Source organism: Oryctolagus cuniculus, chromosome 12 (assembly GCF_051225735.1).
Source record: "Oryctolagus cuniculus isolate XC-2025 breed Fujian yellow rabbit chromosome 12, ASM5122573v1, whole genome shotgun sequence".
NCBI lineage: Eukaryota > Metazoa > Chordata > Mammalia > Lagomorpha > Leporidae > Oryctolagus > Oryctolagus cuniculus.
In genome coordinates, this window is record NC_142878.1 from 117,393,040 (window position 1) to 117,410,141 (window position 17,102).

At 39.4% G+C, this 17,102-nt stretch overlaps 2 pseudogenes; both read right to left on the reverse strand.

Annotated features, from left to right (window-relative positions):
* Window positions 1-525: 525 nt before the first annotated feature.
* On the reverse strand, window positions 526-1,496 carry LOC138844783 (small ribosomal subunit protein eS6 pseudogene; annotated as a pseudogene).
* A 13,586-nt stretch (window positions 1,497-15,082) lies between these two features.
* LOC149123265 (beclin-1-like) lies at window positions 15,083-16,787 on the reverse strand (annotated as a pseudogene).
* Window positions 16,788-17,102: the final 315 nt, after the last annotated feature.

The following is a 17,102-nucleotide window of genomic DNA, read 5'->3' on the forward strand; positions in this document are numbered from 1 at the left end:
GTGGAGCAGCCAGGACTTGAACTGGTGCCATATGGGATGCTGGCATCACAGGCAGCAGCATTACCTGCTACATCACAAACACCAGCCCCTAGATAATTTTTGTGTACATGGGGGACAAGTTCAAGGGCATTTAACTAGCTGTGAGCCAAAGCCATACCAAGGGTGCTCGAGGCTGGCCAGGACACCACACGGCCCCTCAGGGCTCAGGCTGTGAGCGCCTCCAGGCAGCAGTGGAGGTCAGGGCACATCAGAATGAACTTTGAAAAACTGATTTGAGGGGCCAGTACCACGGTGTAGCAAGTTAAGCCTCTGTCTGCAGCACCGGCATCCCATATGGGTGCCAGTTCAAATCCCAGCTGCTGCACTTTTGATCCAGCTCCCTGCTGATGCACCTGGGAAAGCAGCAGAGGATGGCCTAAGAAATGGAAATGCAACAAACACAACAATGCACCTCAAGGACCGCAAAAAGCAAGAAAATCCCAGAGTTAGAAGACAGAAATAATATCAGAACTGAAACATGAAATAAATTTTTAAAAAGATGAGTGGATTAGGTTTTTTGAAAAGGTGAACAAAATTTGTATTTTTAAATTTTATTTTGAGATCTGAAACACAATCTTATTTATCTGTTGTTATTAAACCTTAGTTTTGACTGAACTCAGATTTAGCAGTAGACGCTCTCAGAGAAGACAGCCCACATCTCCCGACAATCTGTTCCTGGCGTTTTTCTTTGGCCTCCTCCATTCTCTTGGCCAAGAGTTTAGCATATTCTCCAGCCTCCTCCTAGTTCTTCTTAGTACACTGTTTCTTCAGAGCAATTCACTGGCGTCTGTGTTGCAGGACACGTGGAGTAACGAGACACTGAATCTTGGGTGCTTTGGTCCTAGGTTTCTTAGCTTCTTTGTTTAAGGGCTTTTCTTACAACATACAGGCATACATCATCATCTTTAGAGAAACTGAAAAGTTTACAAATTCTGCTGGCTCTTTTAGGACCCAGGCAACGAGGCACCGTTGTATTAGTCAATCCAGGAATATCTTTCTCTCTCTCTTTTTATTTTATTTTTTTTACAATGACCAAGTTGAGAACACTCAAATTGGCATCAACAATGAAGCCCCGAACTGATTTGAGCTTTCTTTCTCCAGTTCTCCTTGGTCAGTAACAGGAATGCCCCTTACTCAGCAGAAGGTGGACCGCCCATGGGTCAAGACACCTTGCTTCATGGGAAAACCTTGTTTGTCATTCCCACCACTGATCCAGACCACATAACCCTTCCATTCTTCACCCAGAGCGTCAGCAGCAACTTCTGTAGCCATACACTTCTCATAGAAAGTACGAAGTTTACGTTCATTGTACACTTCGATGAGTTTCTGGCAGCCAGTGGCTGGGAAGGAGATATTCAGCTTCATTTTGAAGCAGCTGACCGCTTCGGAGGCTAAATTTTATTTAAGGTATACAAGTTTCATGTATTTCCTATATACAGATCTAGGAACATAGTGATATTCCCCATCCTTCCCTCCCTCCCACCCACGTTCCAACCCTTCTTCCTCCTCCCTCTCCTATTTCCATTAATTTTTACAAAAATCTATTTTCAGTTTACTTTATATTCCTAAGGGTAACTCTACACTAAGAGTTCAGATAGTATGAAGGAAAAAATACTGTTGTGGGGGCTGGTGCTGTGGCACAGCAGGTTAAAGCCCCAGTCTGCATTGCAGGCATCCCGTAAGGGTGCATGTTCAAGTCCTAGCCACTCCACTTCCAACCCGGCTCTCTGCTATGGCCTGGGAAGGCAGTGGAAGATGGCCCAAATCCTTGGGCCCCTGCACCCACGTGGGAGACCTGGAAGAGGCTCCTGCTTTGGATCAGTGCTGCTTCAGCCATTATGGCCAACTGGGGAGTGAACCAGCAGATAGAAGACCTCTCTCTGCCTCTGTCTCTCTGTAACTCTTTCAAATAAATAAAATAAATCTCTAAAAAAATACACTTGAACAAATTTTTAGGTAGACAATAAAAACAGAGAAGACTCAAGTCAATAGCAGACATGAAAATGCGACAATGCATATGATAACACAGAAACATCACTGCCCATTATAGATTGTGAAAACCACATGCCAACAAATTTGAGAACCATTAAGAGAAAGATAAGGGCCGGCGCCACAGCTCACTAGGCTAATCCTCCACCTGTGGCACCGGCACACTGGGTTCTAGTCCCGGTTGGGGCACTGGATTCTGTCCCGTTAGGAATCTAAAACATATTGTCGGGAATCTTCAGGATACTATTAAAAAAACCAACATTCGGGTTCTAGGAGTTCCTGAAGGCATGGAGAGGGAGAAAGGATTAGAAGGCCTTTTTAGTGAGATATTAGCAGAAAATTTCCCAGGTTTGGAGAAGGACAGAGAAATCCTAGTACAGGAAGCTCACAGAACCCCTAATAAACACGACCAAAAGAGATCCTCACCACGACACGTTGTAATTAAACTCTCCACAGTGAAACATAAAGAAAAGGATCCTAAAATGTGCAAGAGAGAAACGTCAGATTACTCTCAGAGGATCTCCAATCAGAATCACAGCTGACTTCTCATCAGAAACTCTACAAGCTAGGAGGGAATGGTGAGATATAGCCCAGGTACTAAGAGAGAAAAACTGCCAGCCCAGAATATTATATCCTGCTAAGCTATCATTTGTGAATGAAGGTGAAATAAAGACTTTTCATAGCAAACAGAAATTGAAAGAATTTGTCACCACTCGTCCAGCCCTGCAAAAGATGCTTAAAGATGTGTTACACACAGAAACACAGAAACACGGTCATCAATATGAAAGAAGATAAAGGAAGGAAACCTCACAGCAAAAGATCACAGGGAATTCAAAGCATATATTAGAACGTATCTTTGGCAAATGGCAGGGCAAAGTTACCACTTTTCATTAGTCACATTGAACGTAAATGGCCTGAACTGTCCAGTTAAAAGACACCGATTGGCTGATTGGGTTAAGGAACAAAACCCATCTATTGGCTGCTTACAAGAAACACATCTTTCCAACAAAGATCCATACAGACTGAAAGTGAAAGGCTGGAAAAAGATATACCATGCCAACAGAAATGAAAAAAGAGCAGGCGTAGCCATCTTAATATCGGACAACATAAACTTTACCACAAAAACTGTTAAGAGAGACAAAGAGGGACACTATATCATGATTAAGGGATCAATACAACAAGAAGATATAACAATTATCAATGTATATGCACCTAACTACAGGGCACCGGTTTATCTAAAAGATTTGTTAAGGGACTTAAAGGGAGACTTAGACCCCAATACAATAGTACTGGGGGACTTCAATACTCCACTCTCAGAAATAGACAGATCAACAGGACAGAAGATCAACAAGGATACAGTAGATTTAAACGACACTATAGCCCAAATGGATCTAACAGATATCTACAGAACTTTCAATCCTACAGCTAAAGATTTTACATTCTTCTCAGCAGTACATGGAACCTTCTCTAGGATTGACCACATACTAGGTCATAAAGCAAGTCTCAGCAAATTCAAAAGAATTAGAATCATACCATGCAGCTTCTCAGATTATAAAGGAATGAAGTTGGAAATTAGCAACTCAGGAATCCCTAGAGCATACGCAAACACATGGAGATTGAACAACATGCTCCTGAATGAACAATGGGTCATAGAAGAAATTAAAAGAGAAATCAAAAATTTTCTGGAAGTAAATGAGGATAACAGCACAACATACCAAAACTTATGGGACGCAGCAAAAGCAGTGTTAAGAGGAAAGATTATATCAATAGGTGCCTACATCAAGAAATTGGAAAGGCACCAAATAGATGAGCTTTCAATTCACCTCAAGGATCTAGAAAACCTACAGCAAACCAGACCCAAATCTAGTAGGAGAAGAGAAATAATTAAAATCAGAGAAGAAATCAAGAGGATTGAATCAAAAGAAAAAAAAAACATTACAAAAAATCAGCCAAACGAAGAGCTGGTTTTTTGAAAAAATAAACAAAATTGACACCCCATTGGCCCAACTAACTAAAAAAAGAAGAGAAAAGACCCAAATCAATAAAATCAGAGATGAAAAAGGAAACGTAACAACAGACACCACAAATAAAAAGAATCATCAGAAATTATTACAAGGACTTGTATGCCAGCAAACAGGGAAACCTATCAGAAATGGATAGATAACTGGACACATGCAACCTACCTAAATTGAACCAGGAAGACATCGAAAACCTAAACAGACCCATAACTGAGACAGAAATTGAAACAGTAATAAAGGCCCTCCCAACAAAGAAAAGCCCAGGACCAGGTGGATTCACTGCTGAATTCTACCAGACATTTAAAGAAGAACTAACTCCAATTCTTCTCAACCAATCCAAACAATCAAAAAAGAGGGAATCCTCCCAAATTCTTTCTATGAAGCCAGCATCACCTTAATTCCTAACCCGGAAAAAGATGCAGCATTGAAAGAGAATTACAGACCAATATCCCTGATGAACATAGATGCAAAAATCCTGAATAAAATTCTGGCCAATAGAATGCAACAACACATCAGAAAGATCATCCACCTAGACCAAGTGGGATTTATCCCTGGTATGCAGGGATGGTTTAATGTGCGCAAGACAATCAATGTGATACACCACATTAACAGACTGCAGAAGAAAAACCATATGATTCTCTCAATAGATGCCGAGAAAGCATTTGATAAAATACAACACCCGTTCATGATGTAAACTCTAAGCAAACTGGGTTTGGAAGGAACATTCCTCAATACAATCAAAGCAATCTATGAAAAACCCACGGCCAACATCCTATTGAATGGGGAAAAGTTGGAATCATTTCCACTGAGATCTGGTACCAGACAGGGATGCCCACTCTCACCACTGCTATTCAATATAGTTCTGGAGGTTCTAGCCAGAGCTATTAGGCAAGAAAAAGAAATTAAAGGGATACAAATTGGGAAGGAAGAACTCAAACTATCCCTCTTTGCAGATGATATGATTCTTTCTTTAGGGGACCCAAAGAACTCTACTAAGAGACTATTGGAACTCATAGAAGAGTTTGGCAAAGTAGCAGGGTATAAAATCAATGCACAAAAATCAACAGCATTTGTATACACAGGCAATGCCATGGCTGAGAAAGAACTTCTAAGATCAATCCCATTCACAATAGCTACAAAAACAATCAAATACCTTGGAATAAACTTAACCAAGGACGTTAAAGATCTCTATGATGAAAATTACAAAACCTTAAAGAAAGAAATAGAAGAGGATACCAAAAAATGGAAAAATCTTCCATGCTCATGGATTGGAAGAATCAACGTCATCAAAATGTCCATTCTCCCAAAAGCAATTTATAGATTCAATGCAATACCAATCAAGATACCAAAGACATTCTTCTCAGATCTAGAAAAAATGATGCTGAAATTTATATGTAGACACAGGAGACCTCGAATAGCTAAAGCAATCTTGTACAACAAAAACAAAGCCGGAGGCATCACAATACCAGATTTCAGGACATACTACAGGGCAGTTGTAATCAAAACAGCATGGTACTGGTACAGAAACAGATGGATAGACCAATGGAAGAGAATTGAAACACCAGAAATGAACCCAAACATCTACAGCCAACTTATATTTGATCAAGGATCCAAAACCTATCCCTGGAGTAAGGACAGTCTATTCAATAAATGGTGCTGGGAAAATTGGATTTCCACGTGCAGAATCATGAAGCAAGACCCCTACCTTTCACCTTACACAAAAATCCACTCAACATGGATTAAAGACTTAAATCTATGACCTGACACCATCAAATATTAGAGAGCATTGGAAAAACCCTGCAAGATATAGGTGCCGATAATGACTTCTTGGAAAACACCCCAGAAGCACAGGCAGTCAAAGGAAAAATTAACATTTGGGATTGCATCAAATTGAGAAGTTTCTGTACTGCAAAAGAAACAGTCAGGAGAGTGAAGAGACAACCGACAGAATGGGAAACTATATTTGCAAACTATGCAACTGATAGAGGGTTGATAACCAGAATCTACAAAGAAATCAAGAAACTCCACAACATCAAAACAAACAACCCACTTAAGAGATGGTCCAAGCACCTCAATAGACATTTTTCAAAAGAGGAAATCCAAATGGCCAACAGACACATGAAAAAATGTTCAAGATCACTAGCCATCAGGGAAATGCAAATCAAAAGCACAATGAGGTTTCACCTCACCCCAGTTAGAATGGCTCACATTCAGAAATCTACCAACAATAGATGCTGGAGAGGATGTGGGGAAAAAGGGACACTAACCCACTGTTGCAGGGAATGCAAACTGGTAAAGCCACTATGGAAGTCAGTTTGGAGATTCCTCCGAAACCTGAAGATAACCCTACCATTCAACCCAGCCATCCCACTCCTTGGAATTTACCCAAAGGAAATTAAATTGGCAAACAAAAAAGCAGTCTGCACATTAATGTTTATTGCAGCTCAATTCACAATAGCTAAGACCTGGAACCAACCCAAATGCCCATCAACAGTAGACTGGATAAAGAAATTATGGGACATGTACTCTATAGAATACTATACAGCAGTCAAAAACAACGAAACCCAGTCATTTGCAACAAGATGGAGGAATTTGGAACACATCATGCTGAGTGAATTAAGCCAGTCCCAAAGGGACAAATATCATATGTTCTCCCTGATTGGCGACAACTAACTGAGCACCAAAGGGGAAACTTGTTGAAGTGAAATGGACACTGTGAGAAACAGTGACTTGATCAGCTCTTGTTCTGAAGGTTGATGTATTTGTAATACTTTATCCATTTTAGTATTTTTTTGTTCTAGTACCATTGGTTGAACTCTGTAATTAACACACAATTATTCTTAGGAGTTTAAATTTTAACTGACTTGATCAGCCCTCACCCTGACTGTTGATGAGCCGCTTAATATGTTATCCCTCTTAGTATTTTTTTGTTTGTTCTACTTAATACTTTTGGTTGAATACTGTAATCAATACACAATTCTTCTTAAGTGCTGAAACTTAACTGAAAAGTGATCACTGTTAAATATAAGAGTGGGAATAAGAGAGGGAAGAGATGTGCAATTCGGGACATGCTCAAGCTGACTTACCTCAAACAGTAGAGTTAGAAACATACCAGGGGATTCGAATTCAATCCCATTGAGGTGGCATGTACCAATGCCATCTCACTAGTCCCACTGATCAATTTCTGTTCACAATTGATCGTAATGATAGGACTAAGAACCAAAGGGATCACATAAACAAGAATAGTGTCTGCAAATACTAGCTGATAGAATCAAAAAGGGAGAGAATGGTCCAACATGGGAAGTGAGATACACAGCAGACCCATAGAATGGCAAATGTCCTAACAGCACTCTGGCCTCAGAATCAGCCCTTAAGGCATGCAGATCCGGCTGAAATGCCTATGAGAGTATTTCAGGCATGGAAAGCTAAGACACTCTGGGGGGGGAAAAAACCTAAATGAAAGATCTCCACGAATGAGATCCCAGTGGAAAGAATGGGTCATCAAAAAAGGAGGTACCTTTCTCTGAAGGGAGGAGAGAACTTCCACTTTGACCATGGCCTTGTCTAAAAATTATCAGAGTCAGTGAACCCAGGGGACTTCCATAGCCTTGGCAGCTCATGACAAGAGCCTAGGGTGATTACTGATGCCATAAACAAGAGTGTCAATTTGTTAAGTCAACAACAGGAGTCACTGTGCACTTACTCCTCATGTAGGATCTTTGTCCTTAGTGTGCTGTACATTGAGATTTAATGCTATAACTAGTACTCAAACAGTATTTTTCACTTTATGTTTCTGTGTGGGAGCAAACTGTTGAAATCTTTACTTAATGTATGCTAAACTGATCTTCTGTATATAAAGAGAATCGAAAATGAATCTTGACGTGAATGGAAGGGGAGAGGGAGTGGATAAGGGGAGGGTTGCGGGTTGGAGGGACGTTATGGGGGGGAAGTCATTGTAATCAATATTCTCTACTTTGGAAAGTTATATTCATTAAATAAAAGTTAAAAAAATGTAGTACAAAATGATTTTTTTTTAAAATGAGGAAGTGAGGGATAACTGGAAATTACTCAACATGATTATCTGAGTAATGCTTTCCTCTACAAAAGCAATATGAAATATGTCAAAAGCTGTCAATATATATATGTCTATAGAAATTTGGAAATTACTTAAAAACTTGCCATAACCTGAGGAGTACTTAAAAATGGCATCTGAGGGGCAGGCGCTATGGATCACTTGGTTAATCCTCTGCCTGCAGCACCAGCATCCCATATAGTTGCCAGGTTCTCATCCCAGTTGCTCCTCTTCCACTCCAGCTCTCTGCTGTGGCCCGAGAAGTCAGTGGAGGAAGGCCCAAGTGCTTGGGCCCTGCACCTACGTGGGAGACTAGGAAGAAACACCTGGCTCCTGGCTCCGGGTTGGCATAGCTCCAGCTGTAGTGGCCATTTGGGGGGTGAACCAATGGAAGGAAGACCTTTCTCTCTGTCTCTAGCTCTCTCACTGTCTAACTCTGTTAAATAAATAAAAAATGAAATAAATTAAAAAATGTTATATGAATTTTGGTAAAAGTGAGATTTGGGAAACTGAATAATTTTGTATTTAGATCTTCCTTCCCCTTTCTGCATAGTAGAATAAGATTGAACTTCCCTAAAGCAAAAATCCAAAACCCCAAACCTCCAAAGTTCAAACCCTGCTCACCATAAGAGAGAAATTCCAGACCTGACATCATATGAGGTATTTGGTAAAATTGTAAGCACACTAAAAATATTATATAAACCTATGAACAGTCCACATTTAAATGAGTTTCAAGATTAGACTTGAGTCCTATCCATTATTTTTCACTAAGAAATCTATAAATATTACAAAATTTAAAAAATCTATTTCCAATCTTTTTATATGAAGATTGAAAATCAACAAGTCCAGACTAACAGGAAAAATGAGCAGCTGAGCAGTCATTAGAGGAGGCAACATTAAGAAAGGGCTGCCTTTTCTTAACCAAAGTGATTTTTCTCTGGAAATCCCACTAGGAGGCCTGTCTGAATTTGAGCCAACCCATGGCTAACCTTGTAAGAAAAGGTTTCTTCCCCTCTGAGAGACTTATTGAAAACAAGAAGTAGCAGTAGTTGAACACTGAGAATACTGGAGGTTATGAAAACTATTGGAGCAAATGCATAGTACGTGAAAAACAATTTAACAGAAAAGCTGGAAATGGGATGTTATGGATTGAAGTTTTGTACCCACCTCAAAATTCACATGCTGAAGCCTTTATCTCAAGTGTGGCAATATTTGGAGATCGGACTTCTAAGGAATTAATTAAATCCTTCACCTCACCACAGTTAGAATGAATGTCATTCCTAAATATACAATTTTCAAAAGAGGAAATCCAAATGGCCAACAGACACATGAAAAAATGTTCAGGATCATTAGCAATCAGGGAAATGCAAATCAAAACCACAATGAGGTTTCACCTCACCCCGGTTAGAATGGCTTACAAAAGGAAATCTACAAACAACAGATGCTGGTGAGGATGTGGGGAAAAAGGGCCACTAACCCATTGTTGCAGGGAATGCAAACTGGGAAAGCCGCTATGGAAGTCAGTTTGGAGACTCCTCCGAAACCTGAATATAATCTACCATACAACTCAGCCATCCAACTACTTGGAATTTACCCAAACAAAAGTAAATTGGGAAACAAAAAAGCAGTCTGCATCTTAATGTTTATTGCAGCTCAATTCACAATAGCTAAGACCTAGAATCAACCTAAATGCCCATCAACAGTAGACTGGATAAAGAAATTATGGGACATGTACTCTATAGAATACTATACAGCAGTAAAAACAATGAAATCTGGTCATTTGCAACAAGATGGAGGAATCTGGAAAACATCATGCTGAGTGAAATAAGCCAGTCCCAAAGGACAAATATTATATGTTCTCCCTTATCGGTGACAACTAACTGAGCACCTAAAAGGAAACCTGTTGAAGTGAAATGGGCACTATGAAAAACGGTGACTTGATCAGCCCTTGCCCTGACTGTTGATGAACAACTTAATACTTTATCCCTCCTAGTATTTTTATTGTTTGTTCTACTTAATACCATTGGTTGAAGTATTTAATTCACACACAATTATTCTTAGGTGTTGAAATTTAACTGAAAAGTGATCCCCATTAAATATAAGAGTGGGAATAAGAGAGGGAGGAGATGTACAGTTTGGCACATGCTCAATTGGACTTACCCCTAATAGTAGAGTTAGAAATGTAGAGTTTCCAATTCAATCCCATCAAGGTGGCATGTTCCAATGACATCTAACTACTCAAAATGATCAGTTTCAGTTCATAATTGATCATATTGATAGTATTAAGTGTCAAAAGGATCACATAAATAAGACTAGTGTCTGCTAATACTGATAGAGTTAAAAAGCAGAGAACAATCCAACATGGGAAGCAGGATACACAGCAGACTCATAGAATGGCAGATGTTCTCAACAGCACTCTGGCCTGAGAATCAGCCCTTAAGGCATTTGGATCTGGCTGAAGAGCCCATGAGAGTATTTTAGGCATGGAAACTCAAGACACTGTGGCAAAAAAAAAAAGACCTAAATGTAAGACCTCTGTGTGTGAGATCTCAGAGGAAAGAGCGAGACATCAAAGAAGGAGGTACCTTTGTCTGAAGGGAGGAGAGAACTTCCACTTCAACTATGGCCTCATCTAAATAAGATCAGAGTTGGCGCACTCAAGAGGCTTCCATTGCCTTGGCAGTTCATGACAAGAGCCTAGGGTGATTACTGACGTCATAAATAAGAGTGCCAATTGTTAAATCAACAACAGGAGACACTGTGAACTTACTCCCCATGTAGGATATCTGTCCTTAATGTGTTGTACTATGGGAATTAATGGTATAACTAGTACTCAAACAGTGTTTGTGTTTCTGTGTGGGTGCAAACTGTTGGAATCTTTACTTAGTATTTACTAAATTTATCCTCTGTATATAAAGATAATTGAAAATGAATCTTGATGTGAATGGGATGGGAGAGGGAATGGGAGATGGGATGGTTGTGGGGGGGAGGGAGGTTATGGGGGGAAAAAGCTGTTATAATCCAAAAGTTGTACTTTGGAAATTCATATTTATTGAATAAAAGTTTAAAAAGTTGTACTTTGGAAATTTATTTTTATTAAATAAAGTTAAAAAAATAAAATATGTAAAAAAATAAACCTAATTCCCAAAACCATCACATTACTAGAGAAAAACATATAAGGAAGGTTATGAGATACTGGTCTAGGCAAAGAATTCTTGTGTAAGATCCCAGAAGCACAGGTAATAAAGGAAATATAAATAGACAAATGTAATTACATCAAGCAAGAATTTGCTGCACAAAAAATGAAATAATTAACAAAGTGAAGAGGTAATCAACAGAATGGGAAAAATATTTGCGTTCAATAAAGGATTAATATCCAAAATATATAAGGAGCTCAAGGAATTTAACAACAAAACACACAATCAAGTTAAAAATGGACAAATGACATGACAAACATTTTTCAAAGGATGAAATAAAAATAGCTACCAGAAGATGAAAAAAAAAAAACTCAGGATCAATACTCATCAGGGAAATGCAAATAAAAATCACAATGAGGTGTCACCTCACCCCAGTTAGAATGGCTATCATCCAAAATCAAAAAATGACAAATGCTGGCCATAATCAATAATAAGCATTCTGAAATAAGCATTAAAACTACCTCCATTTATCTAGTTTTCTAGTGCTTTCTAGTGTATACATCATAGTCTTCTTCTTTGGTTTGTTTATTCTCATCTCCCTCTTTTGAAACATAGAATTGTTCTATAGGTCAATCTTTGATATTCTTTCTAATGACTTTTACTACCCTGTATGTACTAATGATTTCCAAATTTGTCTCTCCAGAGCAGGAACCCTCCATCATTCAGATTGGTATATCATACTGCCTACTTGTGATCTCTCTTTGGTTATCTATTGTGTATTTAAATCCTAACAGGTCCAAAATGCTACTAATGTTATTCTTTCTCATACCTGTCCCTATATAGTTTTTCTTATTTAAAACTCTAAAAGTAAAATCTACTTTCAGTATGTGTTAAAACCTGTCTTCTGGACACGGTGGCAAAAAAAAAAAAAAAGACCTAAATGAAAGATCTCTGTCAGTGAGATCCCAGTGGAAAGAAGGGGCCATCAAAGAAGGAGGTACTTTCCTCTGAAGGGAGGAGAGAACTTCCACTTTGACTATGACCATGTCTAAATAAGATCGGAGTTGGTGAACTCAAGAGGCTTCCATAGCCTTGGCAGCTCACAACAAAGAGCCTCGGGTGATTACTGATAAGAGTGTCAATTGTTAAGTCAACAAGAGTAGTCACTGTGAACTTACTCCCTATGTAGGATCTCTGTCCTTAATGTGTTGTACTGTGTGAATTAACAGTGTAACTGGTACTCAAACAGTACTCTATATTTTATGTTTCTGTGTGGGTGCAAACTGTTGAAGTCTTTACTTAATACACACTAAATTGATCTTCTGAATATAAATATAATTGAAAAAGAATCTTGATGTGAATGGAATGAGAGAAGGAATGGGAGATGGGATGGTTGTGGGTGGGAGGGAGTTTAGGGGGGGGGAAGCCACTATAATTCAAAAGTTGTACTTTGGAAATTTATATTTATTAAAAAAGTTAAAAAAATAAAAATTAAAAATAAAAAAACCTGTCTTCTGGCTAGAATTCCAGGATTTTAATTTGGAGTCTGCTGCATGTGGGCTGTATGAGTTTAGGCAAATCTCTTGGCTTTCTTGTACCTAGTTAATTCCTGTACAGGATGTCTAATATGTTACCTACTCACAGAACTGTGAGGATTAACAACGGTTTAACACATGAACAATACTTAACACAACACTTTTAATTCTGTATTATGTCCTGAAAAGTCTATTATCATCAATACAAAGGTTTCTCTCAGAGTAACACCTTCCAAAATAGATTTTAATGACACACAATCTTGAAAATAGCAATGACAATCAAGCCTGGTTTATTTATTCCTACATATAATGAAGGTAACACTGTCTTTTCGCTTTTGCTTTGATAGAAAGTTTGATGTAAAGTTAATTATTTATTATTAGTAGTGTATTTTCCTGTTCCTACATGTTGCTCTTAAATTTAATCTCACTTATAGAATATTACTATATATTAAATTGCCTATGTGCTTTATGAATAGGAGAAATCAATTTTAAAGGCACAGATAATGAATAAAATGTAATAGTTTTAAATATTCTTTGAATTTTGTATATTTAATGTTTACCTGGAAAATTATTTTATATCATTTAAGGTTTAAAAAATATTTAAAAGTATTACTATGCTGAACTGTTGAGAGCTTTACTTAATATATGCTAAATTAATCTTCTATATATAAAGATAATTGAAAATGAATCTTGATGTGAATGGAAGGGGAGAGGGAACAGGAGAGGGGAGGGTTGTGGGTGGGAGGGAAGTTATGGGTGGGGGGAAAGCCATTGTAATCCATAAGCTGTACTTTGGAAATGTATATTCATTAAATAAAAGTTAAAAAACAAAAAAGTATTACTATGCTGAAAAATATACATGATTACAGCACAGGTTTTACATTACGAAATTAAAAAAATACCATCAGTTATAAAGTGCAATACTAGATAACCTCATTTGTGTGAAGATATTTACTTTGAGAAAATGATTAAAAATATTAGCTGGGAAATAAGATAGTTATGAAAAGAAATCAGTTCTTTTGGAAGAACTTGTGGTTTTACTCACATGAAAATAGAAAATTTCTACTTCTGTAAACTTAAACATATAGTAAATATTTAATTATATTTTTGAAACAGGGTTATTTATGTTACTGGAAAAAAGCACAAAAATCCTACAGATGGCAATGATGCATGTCCCAGTCATGTGAAACAGCCTTGGAGGATTTTCAGTGGCCTTCCTCTAAGATATGCAGATTTTGGGGCCGCTGTTGTAATGCAGTATGTCAAGCCAATACTTGTGACACTGGCATCTTTCATCAGAATGATTCTGATTCAGCTTCATGTCCATGTGCCTAGGAAGTACACAGAAGATATCCCAAGTACTTAGGAACCTGCCTCCCATGTAGGAGACCATGATGATTTTCCAGACTCCTGATTTTGTCCTGGCCTAGATCCAGATTTCGTGGCCATTTTGGGTATGAAGCATTAAATAGAATCTCCATCAATCTCTGCTTCCTTCACATCATCCTTTCCTTTCTCTATTTTCTAAATCCTTGTTTTATTTCAAAGAAAGAGGGAGAGAGAGTGTCTTCCATGCATTGGTCCACTCCCCAAATGGCCCCAAGGCCTGGGCTGGGCCAGGCCAAAGTCTGGAGACAGCAACTCCACGTAGTTTCCCACATATGTGCCAGGGGCCAAAGCACGTGGGGAATCCACTGTTGCTTTCCCAGGTACTCCAACAGAGCTGGTTTGGAAGAAGAGTGGCCAGAACTCAAATTGGTGTTCATATGGAATGCCAGTATTATAGGAGGTGATTCATCCCATTGTGCCCCCACAGTCCTCTCTTCCATCTTCTGTGATGAGCTATTTCTAAAATGCTTTACTATTTCAGAACTAGGGGTTGTGCTATAGGTACCTTTTGTGTTGCACTCTAAGAGTTCTTCATATATTCCAACTGTACCTCAAACATCTCTCTCAGTGCAGACAAAAGTTTCTATTTCATATTTTAAGTGCAGGAAGTGGAGAGAGCTGAAGTCCAGTGAGAACATGTCGATCTCAGTTCAACTAAGTTGTTTTCAGGGGAAAGAGGAAAAGGCAGGCAAGGGATAAGAGTTAAAACTTTGGCAAGGGTCAGTGGCTGTCCATGGCATGTGGTAGCTCTGGAGACTGTCATGATACTTTAAAATAAAGTGGCTTTTGTGGCTTTTTGTCTTTTTTGGTATTGTAGACATATGCTGTTTAATATTACCCAAATTTAAACTTTCTGCAAAAAAAATTTGAAGCAAATTTGAGACAGCATCCCTAAGGAAAAAGTCATTTGCTATAAAATTTTAAGGATACCCAAAGCAAGACCCCAGTTGAGATTCATCAGCATGAACTTGAGAGCTTTTGTCCACTGTTCCTCAGAATTGAACTGGGTTTTGATAGAATAGGAGCCACCACTGCCTCTTGTGTCTTCAGTCTTGCCTTTCTCCACATTCTTCCTTATGGAAGACAAAAACATGTCTCGCCCTTTTCAACCTCTTCTTTAAACTCCTGCATGCAGTTCAGGAAAGCCACCATTGCATGGTTAAACTTTTTGTCACAGAAAAACCACAACCCCCCAGAACAGTATAATGGCAGCTCCTTAGATTTGTCTGTCAGAGAATCCAGATATGAATAATTTCCATAGGGTACCAGTCAATACCTCTGAAATTTCAGACCCATCTTATTGTCCAGGGCATGAAGCAGCAATACCATCTGGCCCAAAGCAGCATTAATCTCATTCCATTCCACAGGAACACTGGACAGGCAGCACAGCTTGCAGTTATGGATTGTGCCGAAGAGTCTAGTGTGCCAGATATGGAAGGTCGTGTTGAAGACATTGGTCTTCAGCTTGTCCAGCTGCATCTGGGCATAAGACATCTGGTTTTCTACACTTTTCAGCTCTTTATCCAGCTCCAGCTGCTGTCATTTTTTAAAATATTTATTTATTTGAAAGTCAGAGTTACATAGAAAGAGAAGGAGAGGGAGAGAGAGAGAGAGAGAGAGAGAGAGAGAGAGAGAGAGAGGGAGAGAGAGAGAGAGAGGTCTTCCATCCATTGGTTTACTCCCCAATTGGCTGCAACACCCAGAGCTGAGCCAATCCAAAGCCAGGAGCCAGGAACTTCTTCCAGGTCTCCCATGTGGGTGCAGGGGCCCAAGGACTTGGGCCATCTTCTACTGCCCTCCCAGGCCCTAGAAGAGAGCTAGATTAGAAGTAGAGCAGCCAGGTCTCAATCCAGTGCCCATATGGGATTCCTGTGCTTCAGACCAGAGCATTAACCTTCTGTGCCACAGCACTGCCCCCTGTTATTATTTACATTCATTGTATTTTGTCTGATACTCAACTTCCTCCTGATCCAGTCTCTCAGCCTCAGCCTAGACCTTCTCCAGATTTTCTGCCACTATTTTGTGGTTTGTTCCACATCTTCCAGTTCCTGGATTAGCCTTTCCTCCTCCAAGGCTAGCTCCCTTATCCCCTTCTGCAACTGTTCCCTGTCATCCTCATTCATCTGCTCTAAGATCTCCAAACAACATTAGTTCTGACACTCACTGTCAGTGACATGAAGCTGAGTGTCCAGCTGGTCTGAGAATCTGTGCATTCCACACAAAGTGAGTGATCCACACCTGTCTGGCCTGAAATGATGTCAAAAAGGTCCCCAGTGACCTCCAGTCTTGGGCTGAGGTTCTCCTTGGTGCCGCCATCGGTTGCCTTCCCATCAGAGTGAAGCTCTTGGCACTTTCTGTAGCCATCATAATGGCTGGGGGGATGAATCTGCTAGACACCATCCTGGTGAGTTTCAATAAATGCTTCCTCTCCTGAGTTAGCTTCTTCCTCTTGGGTATCTCCTGGTTTGACCTGGGCTGTGGCAAGTAATGGAGCTGTGAGTTCCTGGATGGCAACCTGGTCCAGGATCTTGAAGCTCGTGTCCAGCTTAAGAGGCTGGCTGCAGCGCTAGCACACAAAGCTCACCTGAATGGTGCTGGTGGGCATCTTGGACCCCATCCACATCTTGGGGCCCTAGAGCCAGCCATTCAGATTCAGTCAATTGTGGGGAGGACCATAGCCTCCGGTCAGCCCAGAACAAGGCCTCCTGAATCGCCATTGCCCAAACTTTATCTCTGAAGAGAACATTTAAATATTGATTAATATAATTTATCCCTTTATGCAATTATACATTTTATTTTTTGTCATATCTAGGAAATCTTTGCCTAATTTTATTTTATTTTTGGCAGAGAGAGTGGACAGTGAGAGAGACAGAGAGAAAGGTCTTCCTTTTGCCATTGGTTTACCCTCCAATGGCTGCTGCAG